We start from the raw sequence: 22,541 nt of genomic DNA, 5'->3' as shown, positions 1-22,541 counted from the left end.
GAGGGTGAGACACGCTGATGCGTAGGGTGGTCCCAGAGCTGGGCCTGGCATGTGCTGCGGGCTCAGATACGCTAGCCCCCATCCTCCTCCTCTTCATCAGTCCTTTTTGGAGACCACCCTGTTGACATCTCCCACTAACCTGTAACTTGGTGCGATTACCCCCATTTTCCAGGTGAGGAAGCTGAGGCCCAGAAAGGTAAAATGACTTGCGGTAAATCAGTGAAAGGCCGAACCAAGATTTGAACGCAAGGCTGTAAGAAACAAGAGCCTGTGTTTTTCATCACCTTTGTGGTGCGTCAGAGAGGAAACCCCTCCTTTCTTTCCTTTCCTCGAGGACTGTTTATTGAGCACCTTCTATGTGCCAGGTCCCACGCTGTGTGCTGGAATCCTGGTGCCGACCCTGAGGGACAGAGAAACATTTTCTCCTGCCGCTTCCTGACTGGCGGGACCTGGGCCCCCTCCCGCTTCGCCGGCTGCAGCGCAGAGGGCAGAAAGCTTTGATTAGGCCCCGAAAGGTGGGTGGCTGGGCGGGCCTGGGGGATATCCAGTTCCAGAGGCAGGCACCACGGGAACACGCTGCCACGCTGTTCCCCACTGGCTCTACCTTCATGAGAAAGTGTACTTGTCGAGCCCTGGGTAAGAATTTAAGTAGTCGAGCCAACGAAAGGACATCTGCGAGGAAAGGGAGGCCCATGGGTCGCAAAAAAGAGAGCTGACCCGAAGCCCAGGGAGTAGAGGACTTTACCGAGATCCGCTTGGGCTCATGGGGGTTCCGGGGCCAGTGGGACCAGAGTGAAAAGCTCCTGGGCCGGTCTTCCATCCCCCACCAGGTGGGGAGGGAGTTACTTGAGAAGGATTAAGTTCTCCCTCATGGGTCATCTCAGCCTCAGTCACCAGCCTTCTGCTCACATGTCCCTTCCTTCTGGAACCTTCTCAGGCTGGGTCCAGAGCCCGCATTCCCATAGCCCCTTGAGCCCCTTTGGGTCACTGATATCTGCCTGCCTCACGCTCACCCCTGGGCTCTGGCCCGTTTCCTCTCCTTGGGACTTTCTGCCCCTGGGTTTGCTCTGCCTCCTAACCTCATCCAGACTCTCTTCAAATCTCCTCAGAGGGGCCTTCCCTGACCACCCTATGTAAACTGGCCTTGTAGTCATTCTTAAAACGGGGCTGCAAATTCACCGACCCTCCATCTAGCAAGAGGCGGTGCCTCTGTCCCTTCCCCTGGAATCTGGGTGGGTTTGTGGCGGCTTTGACTAATCGTGGATGGTGGAAGTGACACTGTAGGACTTCTGAGGTTCACAGTAGAAGGCTGTGGAACCTCTGCCTTGTTTGTTCTTGGAGTCCTGAACCACTGTGAGAAGTCCAACCACCCTGAGGCTTTCGTGCTGTGAGGGAGCCCATGCCACACGGAGAGAGGGGCCACGTGTGGGCGCCTGGTCAGTGGTCCTGGCTGAGCCCTGTTTTCACTTACCTCAGCCAAGGCGCCAGACAAGACGTGTTGTATGAGCTTCCTATTGCTGCTGTAACAAATTACCCCAAACCCACTGGGCGAAAAACAAGGTGCAGCACCTCTGGGAGCCCTGGGGGGCAGAGTCCATTTCCTTGACCTTCTTCCATCTTCAAAGCCAGCAGAGTAGCATCCTTTTTTTTTTTTTTTAAAAAGCTTTTATTTATTTATTTTGAGAGGGGGAGAAAGAGAGGAGAGAGAGAGAGAGAGAGAGAGAGAGAGAGAGAGAGAATCCTAAGCAGGCCCTGAGCTTATGACCCCTGCTTCCTTTGTCACATCTCTTCCTCTGACTATCGTGCTCCCCTTTTTCCCTTATAGAGACTCCCATGATCACATCAGCCCCATCTAGAGAGTCCAAGATAGTCTCCTCACTTCAAAATCCTCAGTTTCATCACATCTGCAAATCCTTTTTACTGGGCAAGATAACGTATCTGCAGGTTCTGGGGACCCTATAGGATGAGGGCGTCTTTGTGGGGTGGGGGCACATTCTTTTGCCTACCACATGTGAATGGAGATACTTCTAGATGATTCTAGCGCCCATGTAGTCATTTGAATCTTCCCAGCTGAGGCCCCAGACCTGACGGAGCTGAGACAAGCCTCTCCCGCTGTGCCCTCCCCTCTGTGCTCTGCCTAAATTCCAAGCCCATAGGATCCGCAAGCCCAGAATGGTTGCTGCTCCGTGCCACTAAACTTGCAGCTTACATTTTTTGGAAAGAATTAACAAAATCGATAACCCCCCACCCAGTTTGACCAAAAAGAAGAAGGAAAAGACCCAAATAAATAAAATCAAAAATGAAAGAGGAGAGATCACAACCAACGCAGCAGAAGTAAAAACAATAACAAGAGAATGTTATGAGCAATTATACGCCAATAAAATGGGCGATCTGGAAGAAATGGACAAATTCCTAGAAATATATACACTACCAAAACTGAAACAGGAAGAAATAGAGAATTTGAACAGACCCGTAATCAGTAAAGAAATAGAATTAGTTATCAAAAATCTCCCCAAAATCAAGAGTCCAGGGCCAGGTGGCTTTCCAGGGGAATTCTACCAAACATTTAAAGAAGAGTTAACACCTATTCTTTTGAAGCTGTTCCAAAAAAATAGAAATGGAAGGAAAGCTTCCAAACTCATTCTATGAAGCCAGCGTTACCTGGATTCCAAAACCAGACAAAGACCCCACTAAAAAGGAGAACTACAGACCAATTTTCCTGACGAACATGGTTGCAAAAATTCTCAACAAGATACTAGCCAACTGGATCCAACAATACATTAAAAGAATTATTCACCACAATCAAGTGGGATTTATACCTGGGATGCAGGGCTGGTTCAATATCCGTAAAACAATCGATGCGATTCATCACATCAGCAAAAGAAAGGACAAGAACCATATGATCCAATAGATTCAGAGAAAACATTTGACAAAATACCACATCCTTTCTTGATAAAATCCCTCAAGAAAGTAGGGATAGAAGGATCATAACTCAAGATCATAAAAGCCATATATGAAAGACCCAACGCTAATATCATCCTCAATGGGGAAAAACTGAGAGCTTCCCCCAAAGGTCAGGAAAAAGACAAGGAGGTCCACTCTTACCAGTGTTACTCAACACAGTATTGAGTCTTAGCCTCTGCAATCAGACAACACAAAAAATAAAAGGCATCCAAATCGGCCAGGAGGAAGTCAAATTTTCACTCTTCGTAGATGATGTGATACTGTATATGGAAAACCCAGAAGATTCCACCAAAAAACTGCTAGAACTGATCCATGAATTCAACAAAGTCACAGGATATAAAATCAACGCACAGAAATCAGTTGCATTTTTATACACCCATAGTGAAGCAACAGAAAGAGAAATTAAGGAATGGATCCCATTTACAATTGCACCAAAACCCATAAAATACCTAGGAATAAACCTAACCAAAGAAGTGAAAAATCTATACACTGAAAATTATAGAAAGCTTATGAAAGAAATTGAAGGAGACACAAAAAAAATGGAAAAATATTCCATGCTCATGGATTGGAAGAACAAATATTGTTAAAATGTTGATATTACCCAAAGCAGTCTACATATTCAATGCAATCCCTATCAAAACAGCACCAACACTCTTCACAGAGCTAGAACAAACAATCCTAAAATTTGTATGGAACCAGAAAAGACCCCAAATAGCCAAAGCAATCCTGAAAAAGAAAACTAAAACAGGAGGCATCACAATCCCGGACTTCAAGCTATACTACAAAGCTGTAATCATCAAGACAGTATGGTACTGGCACAAGAACAGACACTCACATCAATGGAACAGAATAGAGAACCCAGAAATGGACCCACAAATGTATGGCCAACTAATCTTTGACAAAGCAGGAAAGAGTATCCAGTGGAATAAAGACAGTCTCTTCAGCAAGTGGTGCTGGGAAAACTGGACAGCGACATGCAGAAGAATGAACCTGGACCACTTTCTTACACCATACACAAAAATAAACTCAAAACGGATGAAAGACCTAAATGTAAGACAGGAAGCCATCAAAATCCTCAAGGAAAAATCAGGCAAAAACCTCTTTGACCTTGGCCACAGCAACTTCTTACTCAACACGTCTCCGGAGGCAAGGAAAACAAAAGCAAAAATGAATTACTGGGACCTCATCAAAATAAAAAGCTTCTGCACAGCGAGGGAAACAATCGGCAAAACTGAAAGGCAACCAATGGAATGGGAGAAGATATTTGCAAATGACATATCAGATAAAGGGTTAGTATCCAAAATCTATAAGGAACTTGTCAAACTCAACATCCAAAAAACAATCCAGTGAAGAAATGGGAAGAAGACATGGGAAGAGACACTTTTCAAAAGAAGACATCCAGATGGCCAACCGACACACGAAAAAATCCTCAACATCACTCACCATTGGGGAACTGCAAATCAAAACCACAATGAGATATCACCTCACACGTGTCAGAATAGCTAACATTAACAACTCAGGTAACAACAGATATTGGCGAGGATGCAGAGAAAGAGGATCTCTTTTGCACTGCTGGTGGGAATGCAAACTGGTGCAGCCACTCTGGAAAACAGTATGGAGGTTCCTCAAAAAATTAAAACTAGAACTACCCTACGGCCCAGCAATTGCACTACTAGGTATCTATCCAAAGGATGCCCGTGTGCTGTTTTGAAGGGACACATCACCCCAGTGTTTAGAGCAGCACTATAGATAAAGAAGATGTGGTATATACATACAATGGAGTATTACTCGGCATTCAAAAAGAATGAAATCTTGCCATTTGCAACAATGTGGATGGCACTAGAGTCTATTATGCTTAGCCAAATAAGTCCGTCAGAGAAAGATAAATATCACATGATTTCACTCATATGTGGAATTTAAGAAACAGAAGAGATGAACATAGGGGAAGAAGGAAGAATATGACTGAAACAGAGGGAGGCCAACCTGAAAGGACTCTTACAGGCAGAGAACAACCTGAGGGTTGCTGGAGGGGTGTTGGGTGGGGGGATGGGCTAAATGGGGGATGGGTATTAACGAGGGCACTTGTTGGGATGAGCGCTGGGTGTTATACATAAGTGACGAATCACTAAATTCTACTCCTGAAACCATTATTACAGTATATGTTAACTATCTTGGATTTAAATAAAATTGTAAAAAAAATTTTTTTAATGTTTATTTTTGAGAAAGAGTGCATGAGTGGGGAAGGGGCAGAGAGAGAGGGGGACAGAGGATCTGAAGCAGACTCCGGGCCCTGAGCTGACAGCAGTGAGCCAGATACGGGGTTCAAACTGTGAGATCATGGCCTGAGCCGAAGTCAGACGCTCAACTGACCGAGCCACCCCGGTACCCGATCAGTTCACTTTTTATACAGCAATTGATAGCTTTAACAAGCCCCATCTTCCTCATGCTATTCAAACCACTTAGCCTGCTTTGTTTTTCCCCACAGTATTATAAAATTATATTATACATTTATGGGTTTCCTCATTTATTTTCTGTCTCTTCCAACTAGAATACAAGGTCAGGAGAATCGAGGTTTGTTGCTGTATCCACAACACCTAACCGTGCCCTTCAGGTATTTGTTCAGTGAAGAAATTCATGTCTCCCCATCAGACTGTAAGCTCCATGAGGTTGAAAACTGACCTGTTTTGACAATCACTGGGTCCCTGGAACCCCAGCAGGCCCCCAACACAGAGAAGGGGCTCAGTACAGGTTGAATGAGTGATTCTTTTCTCCTGAGAAACAAGAGGTCAGAGGGGGCTTGGAAGGCACCTCTGAGTTCGTCTTTTTCGGAGGTCACATACTCAGATACCCCTAGGAGCCAGCTGGGAACATATGTCCAAACTGGGCCAACAGAACTATAAGGCAGTTGGGCATGCTGAGGCTTGTGGCCAAGTGGAAATTGCACACCCTACCACCCTAGGCATTTTTTTTTTAAAGGTGGACACGTTTGAACAACCAATTATAACACATTTATTCTTGTTATTCTCTTCTCTATCTTGGGTCCTCTGTCCTCTCTCTGCCCTTTCCTGTCCTGCCCTTTGCCCTGGGAAACTGACCTTTATGGGCTGGACGACTCCACCCTGGGTCCCTTGGCTCCCTCTCCCTGAATGGGTTTGGTGTGTGGGACGCACCAGCCGATCGGAGGGCAGGAGGGGAGAGAAGGTGGGGTGTTTGTTCTCTTCCTGCCCTGCCTGGCCCTGCTTTAGCGATGGCTGTTTTCCTAAGGCCACAGCTCCTGCCTGGCTCCACTAACTTATTCCTTCCCTGGCCCCTTCAGGCTGGGATGGCAGAGACTTCTCCCTGTCCCCAGCCCAAGGGACTTCACCAGCCCTGGCTGGTTCCCGGCCTCTTCTCTGCGGATGCCTTGCTTTGAGTATTTCCACTGAGAAGTTGGGTTCTAATCTTTTTTTATTATTATCATCATCAGTAGTAGCAGTATTTATAAGCTACTAGGTCTTTTTTGCCTGGGGCAGTAAATGCTCTCTCAGTTGGCCCCCTTAGTGTGCACAGTTTCCTGCCAGGATCCTGAGTATGACAACATCTGTGGACCTCATTTGGCCCTGGATTCTGATCCAGTCCCCTGACCAGGCCAAGAAGTCTCCCCATAAGCCTCTCTGCCAAGGAGTTATCGATTCCTGCTTGTGCTTCCCCTTCCCTGCTCTCCTGTGCCCTGCGCCCCAGGACCGGTTCTTTACCACCTGCCTCTTTTGCCATTTCGTTGTTTGAACCTGCACAACTTCCTTTCTGGCGAGGACTGAAATCTCTCTCGGGCCACCCAGACAACAGAGACCCTCACACAGCCCGAACATCCCACCCAGACATTCGTTGGTCTGTCCACATCTGTTGACTTTGTTCCCGCGCATTGGAGACCAAGAGGGGGACGGGACAGGGATTAACAGACAGAAATAGCTCATTAGCTTTGGAGATAACTTTTTCATACCCTCGGCTTTGATCATGGTGTCCAATGAGTTCCCCGGGTCCAATCTATTGTTTTCCTCTGGGTGTGGCACATCATCCGACAATAATGGGTGCTCAGAAAGGGTTGGTTACGTGAATGACTGACTGGTTGAATTTTAAAATCTTGTCCTCAGCTCAGCACGAGTAGGGAGAGAGCCCAGCTCAGCTTCACAGATCACCTGGGGACTCCATGCTGGCCCCCAGCCCAAAATGAGACATTTAAAAGCTTCCTTGAAAAACATTTTTTTTTTTAATTCTTTTTTTTTTTTTTCCTCGTGGCCGGCCTGACTGCCAGGCCCCCTTAAATGCCCCAGGAATATTCCTCAGAGGCTGCCCTGGTAGAACAGCCCAGAACTCTGTGAGGAGCTGCATTGGGTTGCCTTTTTTCCTGCTGCCTCCTAATATTAACCTGGCGCAGGGCCCCCAGCCCCCACGCAGTGATGGGAGGCCCTGGATGGAGCCAGCAAACAGATCCATCTGGAAATAGAAAAATAATCCCAACACTAGCGGTTTTGTCTGGCCTCCCCAGTGGGGTGTGGAGCAGGCCCATGAAAGGGGCTTTGAGGGCCGGTGGGTGAGGGCTGTGGAAGAGAGAGTCTTTGCACCCAGCACCAGCTGGGTACCTGTGCCCAGGCCCCCAGGGCGAGGGCCAAGTCCACGGGGAGCAGGGCCTGTGTCACAGCTGACTCCCCGAGCTGCCAGAGCCTGAACCTGAATCCGTGTGACCTTGAGTGAGTCGCTCGGCCTGAAAGGCCACATTGCCCCTGTATTTAAAATGGAGGTAATAAGACCTACACCCAGGAACGGATCTCACAGCCAGAGCACGGTGCTTGGGGGAGGGAAAGCGCCGTATTGCAGTGTTATTTCTGACACGTGGTTGACAAAGCACTGCGCCACCCCGTGGGGTGACCTTGGGAGAGCCCGCCGGCCTCTGTCTTCCTACCTGCGCGATGGGGAGCGGCCCAGGGTCCTCCAGCCCTGGAACCCCGGTGAGGTGAGGTCCAGCAGCTGTCTGCCTCAAGGACACACAACAGGAGACGCGTCCCTCCTGCAGGGAGCCTACCTGAGCGTTCAGTGCCTGGGTAGAATAGGCAGAAGTGGCTGGAAGTGCTCCGCCAGCCCCCTAGGGGAGCCCCGTGAGCGTTCCTGGGCCTCTGCTGGTGCTGCTCACTATTTCCATAATTTGGGAGGCTGGGCCTTGGCAGGAAGAGCCTCAAAGGGCCCAAGATGGGGCAGACATTGCCTCAGGCTGGCCCACGGCAGCTCCTACTGCCTGCTTTACCTGTGGAAGGCTGTGACAAGAGGCCGGGGTCTGGGTTCGCTTGCACCACGTCTGGTGCGTCTGGGGGTAGGTCACGTCCTTCCTTGTTGATGTTTCCCGTGTTGTACGCGCTTCATTCATTCAGCACGGATGCACTGTCACCTCTACTCCAGACCCTGTCCTTGTCATCAGTTAGCAATAAATGACAAAGTGTTTATCCTTCATGGGGGCAGAAGGTAGGAGAGGAGCACTTGTGGGGGAGCGAGTTGGGGTAAGAGAGGCGACAGTTCCTTTTTGGATGTGTTGAATTTGTGGTGTCCAAGGGACAGCTGGGGAAGACCCGCGGGGAGTTGGAAAGATGGGTAGGGAATTCGTGGGAGACAGAGGGACCCGCCCGGCCTGTCTCCCCATTTCCCCACACCCCTCAGTGGTGGCGATGGTGGTGGTGATGACCGACCATACGGGCCCTAACAAAAAGCATTTATCGAGGACTCACTCAATGCAGGCTCCGCTATGCAAATACCTAGTGATTTGCATATCACCTTTCATTTAATTATCAGAACAACCCTCAGGAGTAAGTGTGATTATCCCTATTTCCAGAAAGAGCTGAAGCCCAGAGGTGAGCATCTTCAACCTGAGAGAGAGACACTCAGATGTGTGTGGTTTACTGATAACACCTGGGGTGGAGCGAGGGCAGGGAGGGCAGCGGCTCAGAGGCCCAGAGAGCTCTCGCAGGCTTGGCGGGAGCCGCAGAGCAGGCTTGGCCTCCGAGGACAGCACTCTGGAGCAGGCCAGCAGACTCATGTTGCTTTAGGGTGGGTGCACAGCAGGAAAAGGGGGCGGCATTGCAGTGAGGTGATCTGGGCTAACCGGCCTCTGCAGCGGCTGGCGCTCCACGGGGGCCTCTGGGAGTCATCGAGGGTCTGGTGAGTGAGAAGGGCGCTCCGGCCAGAGATTCAGTCCCCGCGTCGTCCAGCGTCTCTCCTGGCCGGTCCTGGGGGGGGGGGGGGGGTGTGACTATGCGTGTGACTGTGTGTGTGTGGCTATGTGTTTGTGTGTACATGTGACCGCGTGTGTGCCCGTATGTGTGCATATGTGTGCATCTATGACTGTGTCCTCCTCCCCGTCCTTGGTCCACATCTCCATCTCTCTTTCATTCTCTCTGCTTGTGTCTCAGTTTCTCTGCCCCCTGTCTTGCTCTCTCCTGTGGTCTCTCTCTCTCTTCCCTTCACAATAAATCTTTGTCTCAGGGCCATCTGTCTTACTCTTTCTCTATCTTTATGCATTTCCCTTTCTCTTTCTCTGTCTGACTCTGGCGTCCCTCCCCCTGCCTCTCTCCTCGCTCCCAGTTTCCTTTCTGTCTCTGTCTCTCTCGAATTCTGTCTTTTTCTACCTCTGTCTCTCAGCCTCTCTGCCTCTTTCTCTCCTTTCCTGTTACTGCCCCCAGCTGGGCCTGACCCTGTGTGGCTGGGCCGCTAGGAGCCACAGGCAGGGACTGGTGACAGGACTACCAAGGGCCGGCTGCCCATAGCGGAGCAAGATACCTTGACAGTGGCCTTCTGGGCCCCGTAGCATCATGTCCTTGGTTGACCTCCTTGTTAGGCAATGTACGTTCTTCCCCGGAGGCCCAGGCTCTGCGCGCATGTGGGTGCATGTGTGTGTGTGGAGGTGAGGGGACTACTGCGTGGCCCCCACTGCTGGGCAAAAAAGGAACCAGGATACACAGCCACTTCTTGCCCGCCCTCCATCTTTATTGAGATATAACCGACACATAGCATTCTGTAAGTTGAAGGTGTGGAGAGTGATGGTTTTTCTAGATGTACGTATTGCAACGTGATTACCGCAGTCAGTTTGGTTAACATATCCATCACCTCACACATCTCCAGTTTGCGTGTGTGTGATGAGAACTGTTAGGATTTACTCTTTTCAACTTTCAAATATACAATACAGCATTGTTAACGATAGTCACCCTGCTGTGCATGGCCTCCCCGGAACTTTCTCATCTTAGAGCTACGAGTTTATACCTTCTGGCCCCCTTCGCCCGATTCTGCCCCCCTACCCCTCACCTCTGGCAACCACCGATCTGTTCTCTCTTTCCATGAGTTTTGAGGGTTGGATTCTACATGTAAGTGAGGTCATACAGTATTTGTCTTTCTCTGACTTATTTCACTCAGCGTAATGCCCGCAAGATTCATTTCTGTTGCCACAAATGGCAAGATTTTCTTCTTTCTCGTGGCCAAATAATATTCCACTGTAAACAAAGTTGCAGCCATTCTTTTTAAAAAAATTTTATGTTTGTATTTATTTTTGAGAGAGAGAGAGACAGAGACAGAGACAGAGCACGGGCTGGGGAGGGGCAGAGAGAGAAGGAGACACAGAATCTGAAACAGGCTCCAGGCTCTGAGCTGTCGGCACAGAGCCCGATCGGAGGGCTCAAACTCACGAACCGTGAGATCACGACCTGAGCAGAAGTCGGATGCCTGACTGAGCCACCCAGGCGCCCCAAGATGCAGTCACTTCTAATGGGTTTGGGCCCCACCCCATCCCCAACCATTCTTGAGCTGTGATTCCAGACCAGATTCCTCTTAGATAGCAGCCCTCCGCCAGCTGTATTCAAGATGGCAGGAGGGGCTCAATGGAGACCAAAGTCAAGGATGCTTCTAGACCCACAGTTGGAGATATGCAGTCATCGGCACGAGCTACTCAGGACCTGGCCCTACAGGAGAGAAAGCCCAATGCTCGTATTCTCAGACGGAGAACCAAGGTGTGGATTGAAGGGGGCGGGGGGTGGACGGGCTTGCTCAAGGTCTCACAAGATCCAGGGCCAGAGGTCAGGGCTCCAGATTTCAAGCCAGGGGCTTTTTTGTACAGCTGCCAGATGTCTCCTCACAAGGTGTGGCTGTTCTCTCTCCCCAGCCATTCTCAGGACCCTTCCCAGGACCAAGGGAGCACGGAGCCAACGAGTCCTCCCCAAACACTCCTTTCCAAACCCCTCCCTCCCAACATGCCACATCCAGCTTTAACTTCTCAGGGGGGCCTTCCTCACTGACCTCACAAACCATACCCACGTCCTTCCTCCAGGCTTTTACTCTCATCTTTGTCGCAAAGCGTCAGCCAGCTGCTCCAATAAATCTTCCAAGATCGGTGCAAACAAATGTGTGTGAGACAGTGAGGTACCAATTTGCACTGTGGTCTGTGTGCTTCTTTCTTCATCCCCAGTTCAAGAAGGTGGTCAGCCCTCAAGACGTTCTGGTCACTGAAGTTTTGGAAAAGCTGAGATCTGGGGCTGCTTGATATTAAGTCCTGTGTAAGCTTAGAGAGGGGTCGAGGCTCGGGGTCCCAGAGGGAAAGGGTAGAGGCGAGTGCCTCTGAAGGCAAGGAGGAGGCGAAGTCCTCCGGCATTAGTGAGTCCTCAGGTTGGTGGGAAACAGATAAAGCCTCAAGAGGGTGTCCCTAGGGAGGCGGGGCCCCACACATCAGTGTCACAGCTTCCTGTGTGCAAAGCATGACACCAGGTCACTGGATGTAAAGGGACATCTGGCACAGACAGTGAGTACCTGAATGGCCACAGATGAGAGCAGGACAGAGAGGCCTCTCAGAATGTTATTCTTGCATGACCAGAACCATGGATGGGGAGACGTATGTGGGAGCCTCAGTAATGACAAACACTGTATTTCCTGCCAGCATGGTGAAGTTGGATTTTAGCGTATTCAAAGAAAATAAAGGAAGGTCCTCTTTCTTATGCTCTCAGTTGCGGACTGAGATTTAGCCTCTGTGCATGTTGGACAATGAAAGAGGAATGAAGGGGACCCTCTCCCTCCAGCTAGCACGCTCTTTCCAGAGACCATCATCTAAGGGAGCATCTCTAAACGTTGTGATTTCCAACAAAGGAAGGCCATGGAAAAACATATTGTGAGTCTGATGGGAACTTCCAGTCACCCAGGCACTGCCATTCTGGTGCTAGTTGGGTAATTCAGGATGAAACAGCTAGAACTGGGTCTAGGGACAAGCCCCCTTCTCCGGTCACTCCGATTCTGAGTCCCTGGGGATATACCTCCCAAGCAAGCATGTGTACTGTCTCTTAACCCATGGAAGTGGGTGCTGACGGGAGGGCACTGGCACCCGCTATTGTGGCATCCTCTTGCATTGGCCTGCACCTGGTGACGAGGACCGAGAGGGGCTGGGCGCGGGGCTGGGTGGGAGTAAGTGCGGCCAAGTGAGCGTATGGTCAGGGAAAGGTCAGAAGGCAAGCTGGGCTCCAGGAGGCTCCAGCCATGGAGTGCTGCCCTTGACAGACAGAGGAGAGGTCAGCTGGCCTCACAGGGCCTCCTCCACATGTAATCACTGCTGGGCATGAATGCCTCCTTGTGTGAGGTCCTTGTCTGTCCTGAAGTAGGTCACAGAATTGAAGGATCGCAGAAATCTTAGCTTCAGAAGCATAGAATCATAGAAGCCAAAAGTCAGTGCCAGGTAGGATTCCAGGATTTTAGAGCCTCAGAGCTTGGCATCAAAAGGCGTTTGAAGCCTGGCACTTTGGGCACAAAATTTTATGGCTCAAGTGATCTAGAACCACAGAATCATAGAACCTTGCACTTGGATGACCCTTAGGCCCTTAGGGAATCTGATGTACTCCCTCAGTACAGTGATGCAGTGTTCTCTTCTAGAAAGTTCCAGAAGGTAACAGTCTTCTTCGGATAGGCGTGGGGTTTCCAGCGAGGAAGGAGGATACAGGAGGCTTCTGGTGAGACACAGGTGGGATGATTTTAGGAGTTCTTGGTTGGGCTTCCTGATCCTGAACGTCTTTGTCAGCGGTATCACATTTTAGAGTTTGAAAATCTACCATTCGCCATTGTTTCTCTGAGTCATGAAAATTCTTCGATCTCCAAGGATCTGCTTTGCCGTCAACTACTTTCTGGGTCAATAATGTTCCCAGGGCCTCTTCCACAAGAGCCTTGTGATGAGCAAGGTGACTCAAGATCCAGATGTCAACCTTGGGCCTCTTTTTTGCCCCAGCCCTGGGACCCTCTCCCCACCCCTGCCCCCACCCCATGCCTTTCTTTGCCTTGACCACCCAGCTCCTGGCAGGAAACCAGCTGGCTGGGAGAGGCGATCCCAACAGCCCCCGGGGCTGGCCATGGTGTACAATGTGGTCCCGCTTCTAATCCCACCACCTCCTGGGGGCAGGCGGCATGGGCAGCAGCCTGTAATTTGGGGGTGGGAGATGGGACACCCAGGTCAGTTTTGACCACGGGGTCCCTAGAGGAAGGGAGTGGTCCAGGGGCTTGGAGAATCAAAGCTTTCCTCTCAGCTCCCTTGGTGACCTGAAGATAAAAATATTTATGGACAATTTTCCTCACTCTGGGGATGGCCAGGCACAGAACGGGGCTGTTTTTTCCCTTGGCCATGGCTATGCTGTCAGGATGGAGGGAGCTGGGGCAAACACAGGTTGTTTACAAGGCCTACAGCCGTCCCAGAGAGACGCGGCCGCATACAGTTTCCCCTTTTTCAACAGGGACGTGAGCTTCTGGAAAGTTGCCCAGAGGAACAAGGGTGGGTTTCTGTCCTCTGTTAGCTTAGTTCTTGGTGGGGTTGGAGGGACTTTTTTTTTCCCTGAGAGATGGGGCGCGTGTGTTAGGGTGAATAACATGTTTCCCATAATTTGCCTTTTGAAAACACAAGGAAATTTGCGTATGTGGCTGAAACGGCCTGGGCAGAGAGCCTTCTGGAGAAGCCAGTCCTTCATTTCCCCACCGTGTCAGGCTGCTCGAACTCAATAAACACTTGTTGACTGAATGAATGGGTCATAGAAATGGCAAGCCGGAGCTGGAAGGAAGGTCCCGTGGATATCCTCCGGGCCAAACTGCTCAGGTTTCAAGACAGGGAAACTGAGGCCCAAAGAGGGGGACAGGATGGAGGACTGCACACAATTAAAGATTTCATTGCTGCAGCTGCTGGTGATGATGATGATAACAAAACATCTCTTCTGGGCATTGGGTGTTTTCCAATTTAACAAAAGCTTTCTCACTGGCCAGATTCCCAGCAAGACCGTGGAGGAGGCAGGAAAAAGGCTGGGACTCCCTTTACCATGGACCAGGGAAGAGTAGCTCAAAGATGCTGAGCAACTTGCCCACGCATCCAGAAAGGGGTGTTGTGTGCGGTTCAACAACAAATTCGGGCTGTTTTTCCAGCACTCAGCAGGTAGCCCTTGTGTAAAACCCACCACCCGCTCAGAAAGGAGGGACCCGACTCTGCCCGAGCTTAAATCCCAACTGTACCATGCACGAGCTGCTGAAACAGCTCACTGTGTCCACCCAAGAAGCCTCAGTTACCCCCATCTATAATGTGGGGCTTGCACTCCCCATTTACCGTGCTGGCCTCCCAAATCGGTAGGAGAATGGCATTAGAGAACGGATGTGACCCCGCTTGGAAATCGTCAGGCAAGAGGGAGGTCCTGATGCTAGAATTATGTGTCAGTGGATCGCCCCATCCATCCAAGGGAGACAGCATTCTGATTCCAGCTCTTGAGATAAAAATAGCTTAAGGGGAGGGGGGCAGCTCCCCAGGATATCTGGGCAGGATAAAAATAGCCCTCAAGAACAGCTGGCTCCTTTTCTCCACTTTGGTATTCACCCACAGTCTTCTGATCTCTTATTTGGTTTCCCAAGCCGACCTACCATCCCAGGCAAACAATCCTCCTTGTTCTGGAGCCAGGCGGTGGCAAATATATTCCAGGCTCTGGGACTAGAGGCTTGGGAAGCAAGAAATATGGGTCCCATCCCTGCCGTTTACAACTCGCTGTGTGGCTTCAGTGAGTCATTCTCAGAGTCCCCATTTTCCTCGATACAGTCTGTCCAACAGAACTTCCTCTGAGGATGGAAATGTTCTATAACGGCACCGTCCCATACAGCAGTAGCCCCCAGCTGCACGTGGCCGCGAACACTTGAAATATGGCTCGTGGGACTGAGAAATTTAACACAAATCTTTTATTTTAAGGAATTTCAATTTAAATAGCCTCATGTGTCTGGTGGCCACCATATTGGACAGTGCAGGCCTTTAAAGGTGAAGCTAGGAGAACACCTGTCCCCTTGACACACAGTGAGACGGATGGATGATGTGTGTATAGAGCCCGATGAGAGACACTCACTGCTTGTTCAGTTTCCCCCACTCCTGCCCCCTGGAGATGTGGATTTATGAGTCCTGGAGTGAGGGATTCCCCATTTGGGAACACACAGCTCCTCTTTGGAGACAGGTGGGAAGGAGGACATGGTGGTGAGCGGAAAGCCATGGGAGCTTCTGTGATGGGTGGGCTGGAAGATCAGCGAACATGTCTGAGCATAACAAGGCCAGGTCAGAAGAAGGACAAAAATGGCTACATCTGCCCATTCCCCTCACCCCCTTTTTTACTTTCCCTCGCACCAGTACTCAAAAGGGGCCTATCTTAGAAATTCCCTTTCTTTGCCTAGATGTGGTTAAGATCCTGGCCTCTTAGAATCAGATGGCTCAAGGTGAAAATTTCAGTTCCATCACTTACCAATTGTGTCTCCTCGGGCAAGTTGCCAACCTCTCTGTTTTGCATCTATAAAATGGGGAGACTAGGGGCGCCTGGGTGGCTCAGTCGGTTGGGCGTCCGACTTCGGCTCAGGTCATGATCTCGCGGTCCGTGGGTTCGAGCCCCGCGTCGGGCTCTGGGCTGATGGCTCAGAGCCTGGAGCCTGTTTCCGATTCTGTGTCTCCCTCTCTCTCTGCCCCTCCCCTGTTCATGCTCTGTCTCTCGCTGTCCCAAAAATAAATAAACGTTGAAAAAAAAATTAAAAAAAAATAAATAAATAAAATGGGGAGACTAATGCCTAGCTCTGGGGGAGGGGATTGTAGGTAATCAGTGTGTTAATGTATGTGAAGCCCTTTGCAGTGGGCCTAGCACATATAAAGGGCTTCAAAAATGGAAGGCCATGGCCAATCTCACAGAAATAGAGCCCACATTTCCACCCCAGCTCCACCCCAGCTGGAGTCCAGTGAGATGCCTTAGTAGCCACTGATGGGGTACATCTAGAAGACCCTTGTTGGTGGTCCTCAGGCTAAGGAAGGGCCTGGATATGGGAACAAGCCCTGGTGTCCTCAGATGGCAGATGACCCCTCAAACTGTAGAGCTGGAAGTTACTCCGAAGTATTTACTGCTTGGATCTCCTTTCTGTTGATCCGGCCAAACGACAGTCTTCTGGGACGTGTCCAGAGGAGACAAGAACGTTGCTACTTCTCAGGGTAGCTCACACAAACCAATAGAAAAGCCTTCCCGGGATCTAAGACAGCTGCCGCTCGGTGACTTTCCATCCTTGGTCCCAGCACAGTCTCCACTTTCCAGATTCAACTTCCTTCCCTCGCTGCCCCAGGTGGGAGGCACCTGCAGGTTGGTCCTGGTGAAAATGCCCAGCCCAGAGATTGACTCACCAGGTCAAGGGCAGGGTTAGTTTTTACTGAGCTGGGAGAGCTGAAATGTAAAGCTCAAAACCCGCCCTAATTAAAGAGCAGAAGGTGTTCTTCATCCGCTTGTCTTACTTTGTGGGCAAAAGAACCGAGAGACTGGGGCGCCTGGGTGGCACAGTCGGTTAAGCGTCCGACTTCAGCCAGGTCACGATCTCACGGTCCGGGAGTTCGAGCCCCTCGTCAGGCTCTGGGCTGATGGCTCAGAGCCTGGAGCCTGTTTCCGATTCTGTGTCTCCCTCTCTCTCTGCCCCTCCCCCGTTCATGCTCTGTCTCTCTCTGTCCCAAAAATAAAAAAAAAAACGTTGAAAAAAAAAAAAAGAACCGAGAGACTGATGTATCCATCGGTTCATCCACTCGCTTGCTGGGCGATAGTTATTGAGCACTTACCGTGTGCCGAGTTTCAGGAACACGGAAACGAATTCCTGTATCCAAGCCTCATAGTCTGGTAGAGGAGACATCTATATCAATGGTGGGATAGGTGTTTCTATGCCAGGGCCGAGACCAGGGTGAGGTGAACAGAATTTCAGGAACGAAATTTAATGCAGTGTCAAAGAACACAGCAACCGAAATAAGTAGTAATTGATTGCAATACTATTTATTTATTTATTTATTTAAGATCTTTTTAAGTTTATTTATTTTGAGAGAGAGAATGTGTGTGTGTGCGCGCATGTGTGTGTGCGCGTGTGTGCGCACGCACGAGCAGGGGAGGGGCAGGGAGGAAGAGAGAATCCCAAGCAGGCTCCACACTGCCAGCGCAGAGCCTGACATGGGGCTTGAAAACACGAACTGCGGGATCATGACCTGAGCAGAAATCAAGGGTCGGATGCTTAACCGACTGAGCCACCCACATGCCCCTACTGCAGTACTGTTTAAAACTGAAAAATTAATGCCAGAAAAGCACGGACAAACGAAGACAGGATCAATATGACGGAGTTCTTCCTTTTGCCTCGGGCTCTGATATGGCTTGGCATGGCACTGTGTTATGGGGATGTGTGCAAGCTGTCGTGTGACAGGAAAGGCAGGCATCTCACCCGGCCAGCCGTGTGCAGGAATTGACTCACATCAGCTTGCACATCTCTTCCCACCTCCTCGCTCAGGACTGCATGCTGGTAGGTTGAAACTGGCCGTGATGGGAATATTTACACCCTGGTGATGGGCAGATGCTAAAAATCAGGATTTTCCCCCATCCTTTCTGGAGACCTGGTTGTTAAATACTTATCAGTGCATCCTTGTACCCAGCCTGCACTGGGGCGCGAGTGCCTTCAAGAAAGAGTTCCCAGAGGAGACGCCTTCTGAATTTTGCAGAATAAGAATCTAGAAAAGAAGAGAAAGGACATCCTGCAAATGAGGAACTCAGTATGCAAAGCGCCAGAGCAAGGAGCTGAGTGTAGCTGGAATGAGTGATGTTGCAGAAGAAGGAAGTTTCCAGAAGGCAGAGAAGGCCATGGCACCAAATGATGCCCTGAGATTGAGCAAGCTCAGGGGCTCTGCTCTGGGACAAGACTGCGGATCTGTAGGAGGAGGGTACTTCATACCTCCGCAGGGTCCTGACTACCAGACAAGGTAAGAGACAGCAGTGGTGAGGCCATAAACGTTTCGTAACAGGATTTCTAAGCCAAAAGAGCTCTGATTTACAGCATTGGCCAATCCCACCATGGCCAATCTCAAGCTACTTACATGGTGTAACTGAACACTGAGGAGAGATGCTGACGAGCACACCATCATACAGCCGGCCTCTCCACCATCCACTCAGAATAGAAATAAATAACGTCAAGAGTACAGATAACAGTAAAGTGTAATAAGGTAACTAGAAAGAGGTGAGTTTTGAGCGTTAATTACTTTTGCTTTAAAATTTTTTTCATGTTTCGGGGTGCCTGGGTGGTTCAGTCGGTTAAGCGCCCGACTTTGGCTCAGGTCACGATCTCGTGGTCCGTGAGTTCGAGCCCCGCATCGGGCTCTGTGCTGACAGCTCGGAGCCTGGAGCCTGCGTCGGATTCTGTTGTCTCCCCCTCTCTCTGCCCCTCCCCCACTCACAATCTGTCTGTCTCTCTCTCAAAAATAAATAAAACATTAAAAAATTTATTTTTGAGAAGAGAGTGTGCAAGTGGGGTAAGGACAGAGAGAGAGTGGGACAGAAGATCTGAAGCGAGTCATGTGCTGAGGGCAGCAAGCCCGATGCAGGGCTCGAACTCACCAACTGCGAGATCATGACCTGAGCCGAAGTCAGACACTCAACTGACTGAGCCACCCAGGGGCCCCGCTTTTGCTTTTCATATAACTTATCCAATTATAAGTTTATTCCATTTAATTTTTAATAATGGCTTAATGGCAGCAAAGTTCCTGAAAACTTAACCATCTGCTCTCATGAGCCAGCAGGAGCAGGTAGGGGCCACTCCAGCACGCCTCCAGGAGGAGAGATTTTGGTCCCGGCTTGCTGCGTGTTCACTGGGGATGGGGGCTGCCTGATTTCCTGGGCTTCACTTTCCCAACTTGAGAGACCCGACCAGCTTTATCATGAGATGCTCTTTGTCCCGATCCCCTGTGGCCGGGGACATGGATCCAAGCCCCTATGGGGGTTCCCGGAATAAGGCAGGAGTCCCCGGGACACGAGAGAGTCAAAAGCAAACAAGATTCTCGGAGAGATTTTTGCTCTGGGAAAAGAAAAGCCCGAGGCCAACATTCCGCATCCTCGTCACGTCAAGAGCGCTATTTTATTATAAAACCATTGGCACCTAACCTGAGAATATAAAAGAATAACAGTAATACATACGTATAAATACATGTAAAAGAACAGTAATACGAACAACTTATATTTATTGCACTTTTGCCATGTTCCAGACACTGGTCTCTGTGCTCTGTACACGCTCATTTATTCAGTTCTCAGATCAGGGGCACAAGGTAGGCAATAGAATTGTACCAACTTAAAGGATGAGGGTGATAGTGTTACCACAATTCACAAGGTGGAGAAAAGTGGGCACAAAGAGGTTAAATGGCATACCTCAAACCACACGGCTAGGGATCTGACCTGGGATTTGCTGGTAGCCACTACCAACGTGTTCACAAGGGCAACAAGAGAGAAGGAGTGTGCCCTTGCAGCCCAGGGCAACTGCAGGAGACCCCGTGAACTTGGGGGGAACATCAAGCCAAGACCAGCTGGATGTAACCAGGTGGCTCACGTCACAAGGACTGATGAGGTTGGGAGAAAGGGAGTTACCCAGCAGGCACATGCCAACCACCCCAAGTTCACAGATGAGTTCACCGAAGGGAAAAGAGAATCCATGAAGTCCCACCGTGCTCACATAAGGTGGAACTGTGACATGAGTCCCAGGGTATCGAGATGGCCACACCGGGCAGCCAGCTTCAGGGGCTGGGCAGGCTTGGGGTTCATAACAAATCACAACCATTCCCAGATATCGAGATAGGCGAGACCCCAAACAAGGATCTGGTTGAGAAAGTACAGAAAAGATGGAAAAGTACCCCTCAGTGAATAAATTGCCCATGTCCAGAAGACAAGAGTGGTAACTACCCATCTCTGATGACCTACTGGAGCAGTGACCGCGGTGTCCCATGTCCCGGAGCAGACGCCTCTGCCTGCAGTAGGGTCCTGCACGAATGGCAGCGGCTAGACAGGGTTTGATCAAAAGAAGTTTTGATGCTAAAGAAGATTCACAGGACTCAAAAGGACAGTGCTCATGCGTCTGTGCTTCATGGCAGGTGCTCTTTAGCAGCCTCGCTCAGGTAAGAATGTTCTTCTCAGCCAAAGCAAGGGATCTGGAGAGGACAGGTATGAACTCCAACTGTCATCCCTTTCCAGGACCGTACCAGGCTTCACTTCCTCTGTCAGATCAGAGACCGACCACAGAACGCCTCAAAACCAGGGGACTCAAAATGGAGACTCGGTTGGGGTGTCTTATGCCTGGTGAGTCACATAGGCATAGTCTTGCTGGGAAACCAGCCCCAATAGCGGAGGCTTTCGTGGGTTTCACCAAGAGCAGGTACCATCTTTAGACTCATTGTTAACCATAAACAATGCTGACAGTTTGGTATGAACTACCCTGAAATGCCTCAGTTCCATGGGTACGGAGCAACACCATTAATCACTGTGGCTATCAGTATGACTAGTGATCAATGTCCTGTAGTTATGGGTCCTTAAAGACAAGAGAAACATATCTAACAAGTAACAATTCAGAGAAGCTGAAAAAGTGGAGCATATTTAACTGGGGCTCCACTCAGTAGAAGAAAAAAAAACAACTTTATTGCCTCAGAGAAGGCACATGAGAAAGTCTTAGGGGTTCTTGATGGTCATAAACTTAGTGTGAACATTATGACGTAAGTGCCAAAAACCGAATAGGCACCCAGGTTGTATTAACAGGAGCATAGAATATGCATGAGGGGAGATGATGAGTCTGCTCCACTCTCTGTTCATCAGATGCCACCTGAACCTTTGAGCTTTGCTGTGGTCACTGGCATCAGTTAGGTAACTGAAAAACTGCAAAGCCTTTGGAGGAGACAATGCCGGAAGATAAGAAATAGGTACCAGATGAGCAGTGGTGAGAGGAAGTAAGACGGCTGGGTCTGGAGAAAGGATGCCTTGGGGTTGGGGCTGTTACTTTCAGAGAGATTTCAGCCACAGAGCCAGGCTTTAGACGATTTCAGAGTTGCTGTTCTCAATAACCATTGTAAAAGGGACTTTGCATGGTAATCTGTGGAGATACATGTAAAGAGCTCTTTGTAAAAGCTTTTTCGGATGGGGGAGGCAGAGTGGTGCGTGTGCTGCTCCCCTGTCCTCACTTTGTGACAAGGAAAAGCATCCAAAGTCATTGCATTGGCTAGCTTTCCCGGGAACCACACACGAGCAGGAGTGTAGCATATCACATGGTCTGGGCGTGGGGTACTGAGGCAGCTAGGCTTGGAGTGCAAGTTTTAGCTGATTGTGGGGAAATGATGACTCCCAGCACGGCTATCTCGCCCTTGTGTCTGACAACAGGTGTACCACCTGGGGACATCGTGGAACCAGGTGTTGGACTGGACAAATTTTCAACCTGCTGAAATTTACTTGGCTTGGGCGGGGGGGTCTCTCCATCAGCTGGCTCTGACTGGCCACTCCCTGAGCGGTGAAGAAACTTCCCCCTGACTCTGCCCCACACGCGGGGCTTGGTGTATTGAAAGAAGCATTTGGGACCAGAGTTCTAGCCCTGATTCTGTCCTTACTGCTGGATGAGCTTGGGCAAGTCCTTTCTGGTTCTTCATCTCCAAACTAGAGGTGCTGAGTGGAAACTGACAAATGAAGTTGTGCCTGGGGGGAGGGGGTTGTGACTGTTGTTGTCATTGCCACCCCCTGGTTTATCTGGTACAGACCGAAATTCCTATTCCTCTGGTACATCAGCAGGGACATTTTCAGCTGCTAGTAACAGGAAGAGCACCTGAAAGTGGCCTTGACAATGAGAAGCACTATTGATTTGAGAAAGGGCCGTCCCCAAGTGCCTGATTTAGCATCTCAATAATGTCTTTTTTTTAATTTTTAAAAATGTTTCATTTATTTTTGAGAGAGAGAGAGAGAGACAGAGCATGAGTGGGGAGGGGCAGAGAGAGAGGGAGACATACGGAATCTGAAACAGGCTCCAGGCTCTGAGTTGTCAGCACAGAGCCCGATGTGGGGCTCGAACTCTGGGAACAACAAGATCATGACCGAGGCTGAAGTTGGACGCTCAACCAACTGAGCCACCCAGGCGCCCCTACATCTCAATAAGGTCTTAAAGGCCCTAGTTCCTTTTCTCTCTGCCATCCTCAGTCTGTGGGCCACAGACCTCATCATCACTTCATTGTGACAAGATGATTG

Source organism: Prionailurus viverrinus, chromosome D4 (assembly GCF_022837055.1).
Source record: "Prionailurus viverrinus isolate Anna chromosome D4, UM_Priviv_1.0, whole genome shotgun sequence".
In the NCBI taxonomy this organism is placed as follows: Eukaryota; Metazoa; Chordata; class Mammalia; order Carnivora; family Felidae; genus Prionailurus; species Prionailurus viverrinus.
Note: the sequence above shows the minus strand (reverse complement) of the source record.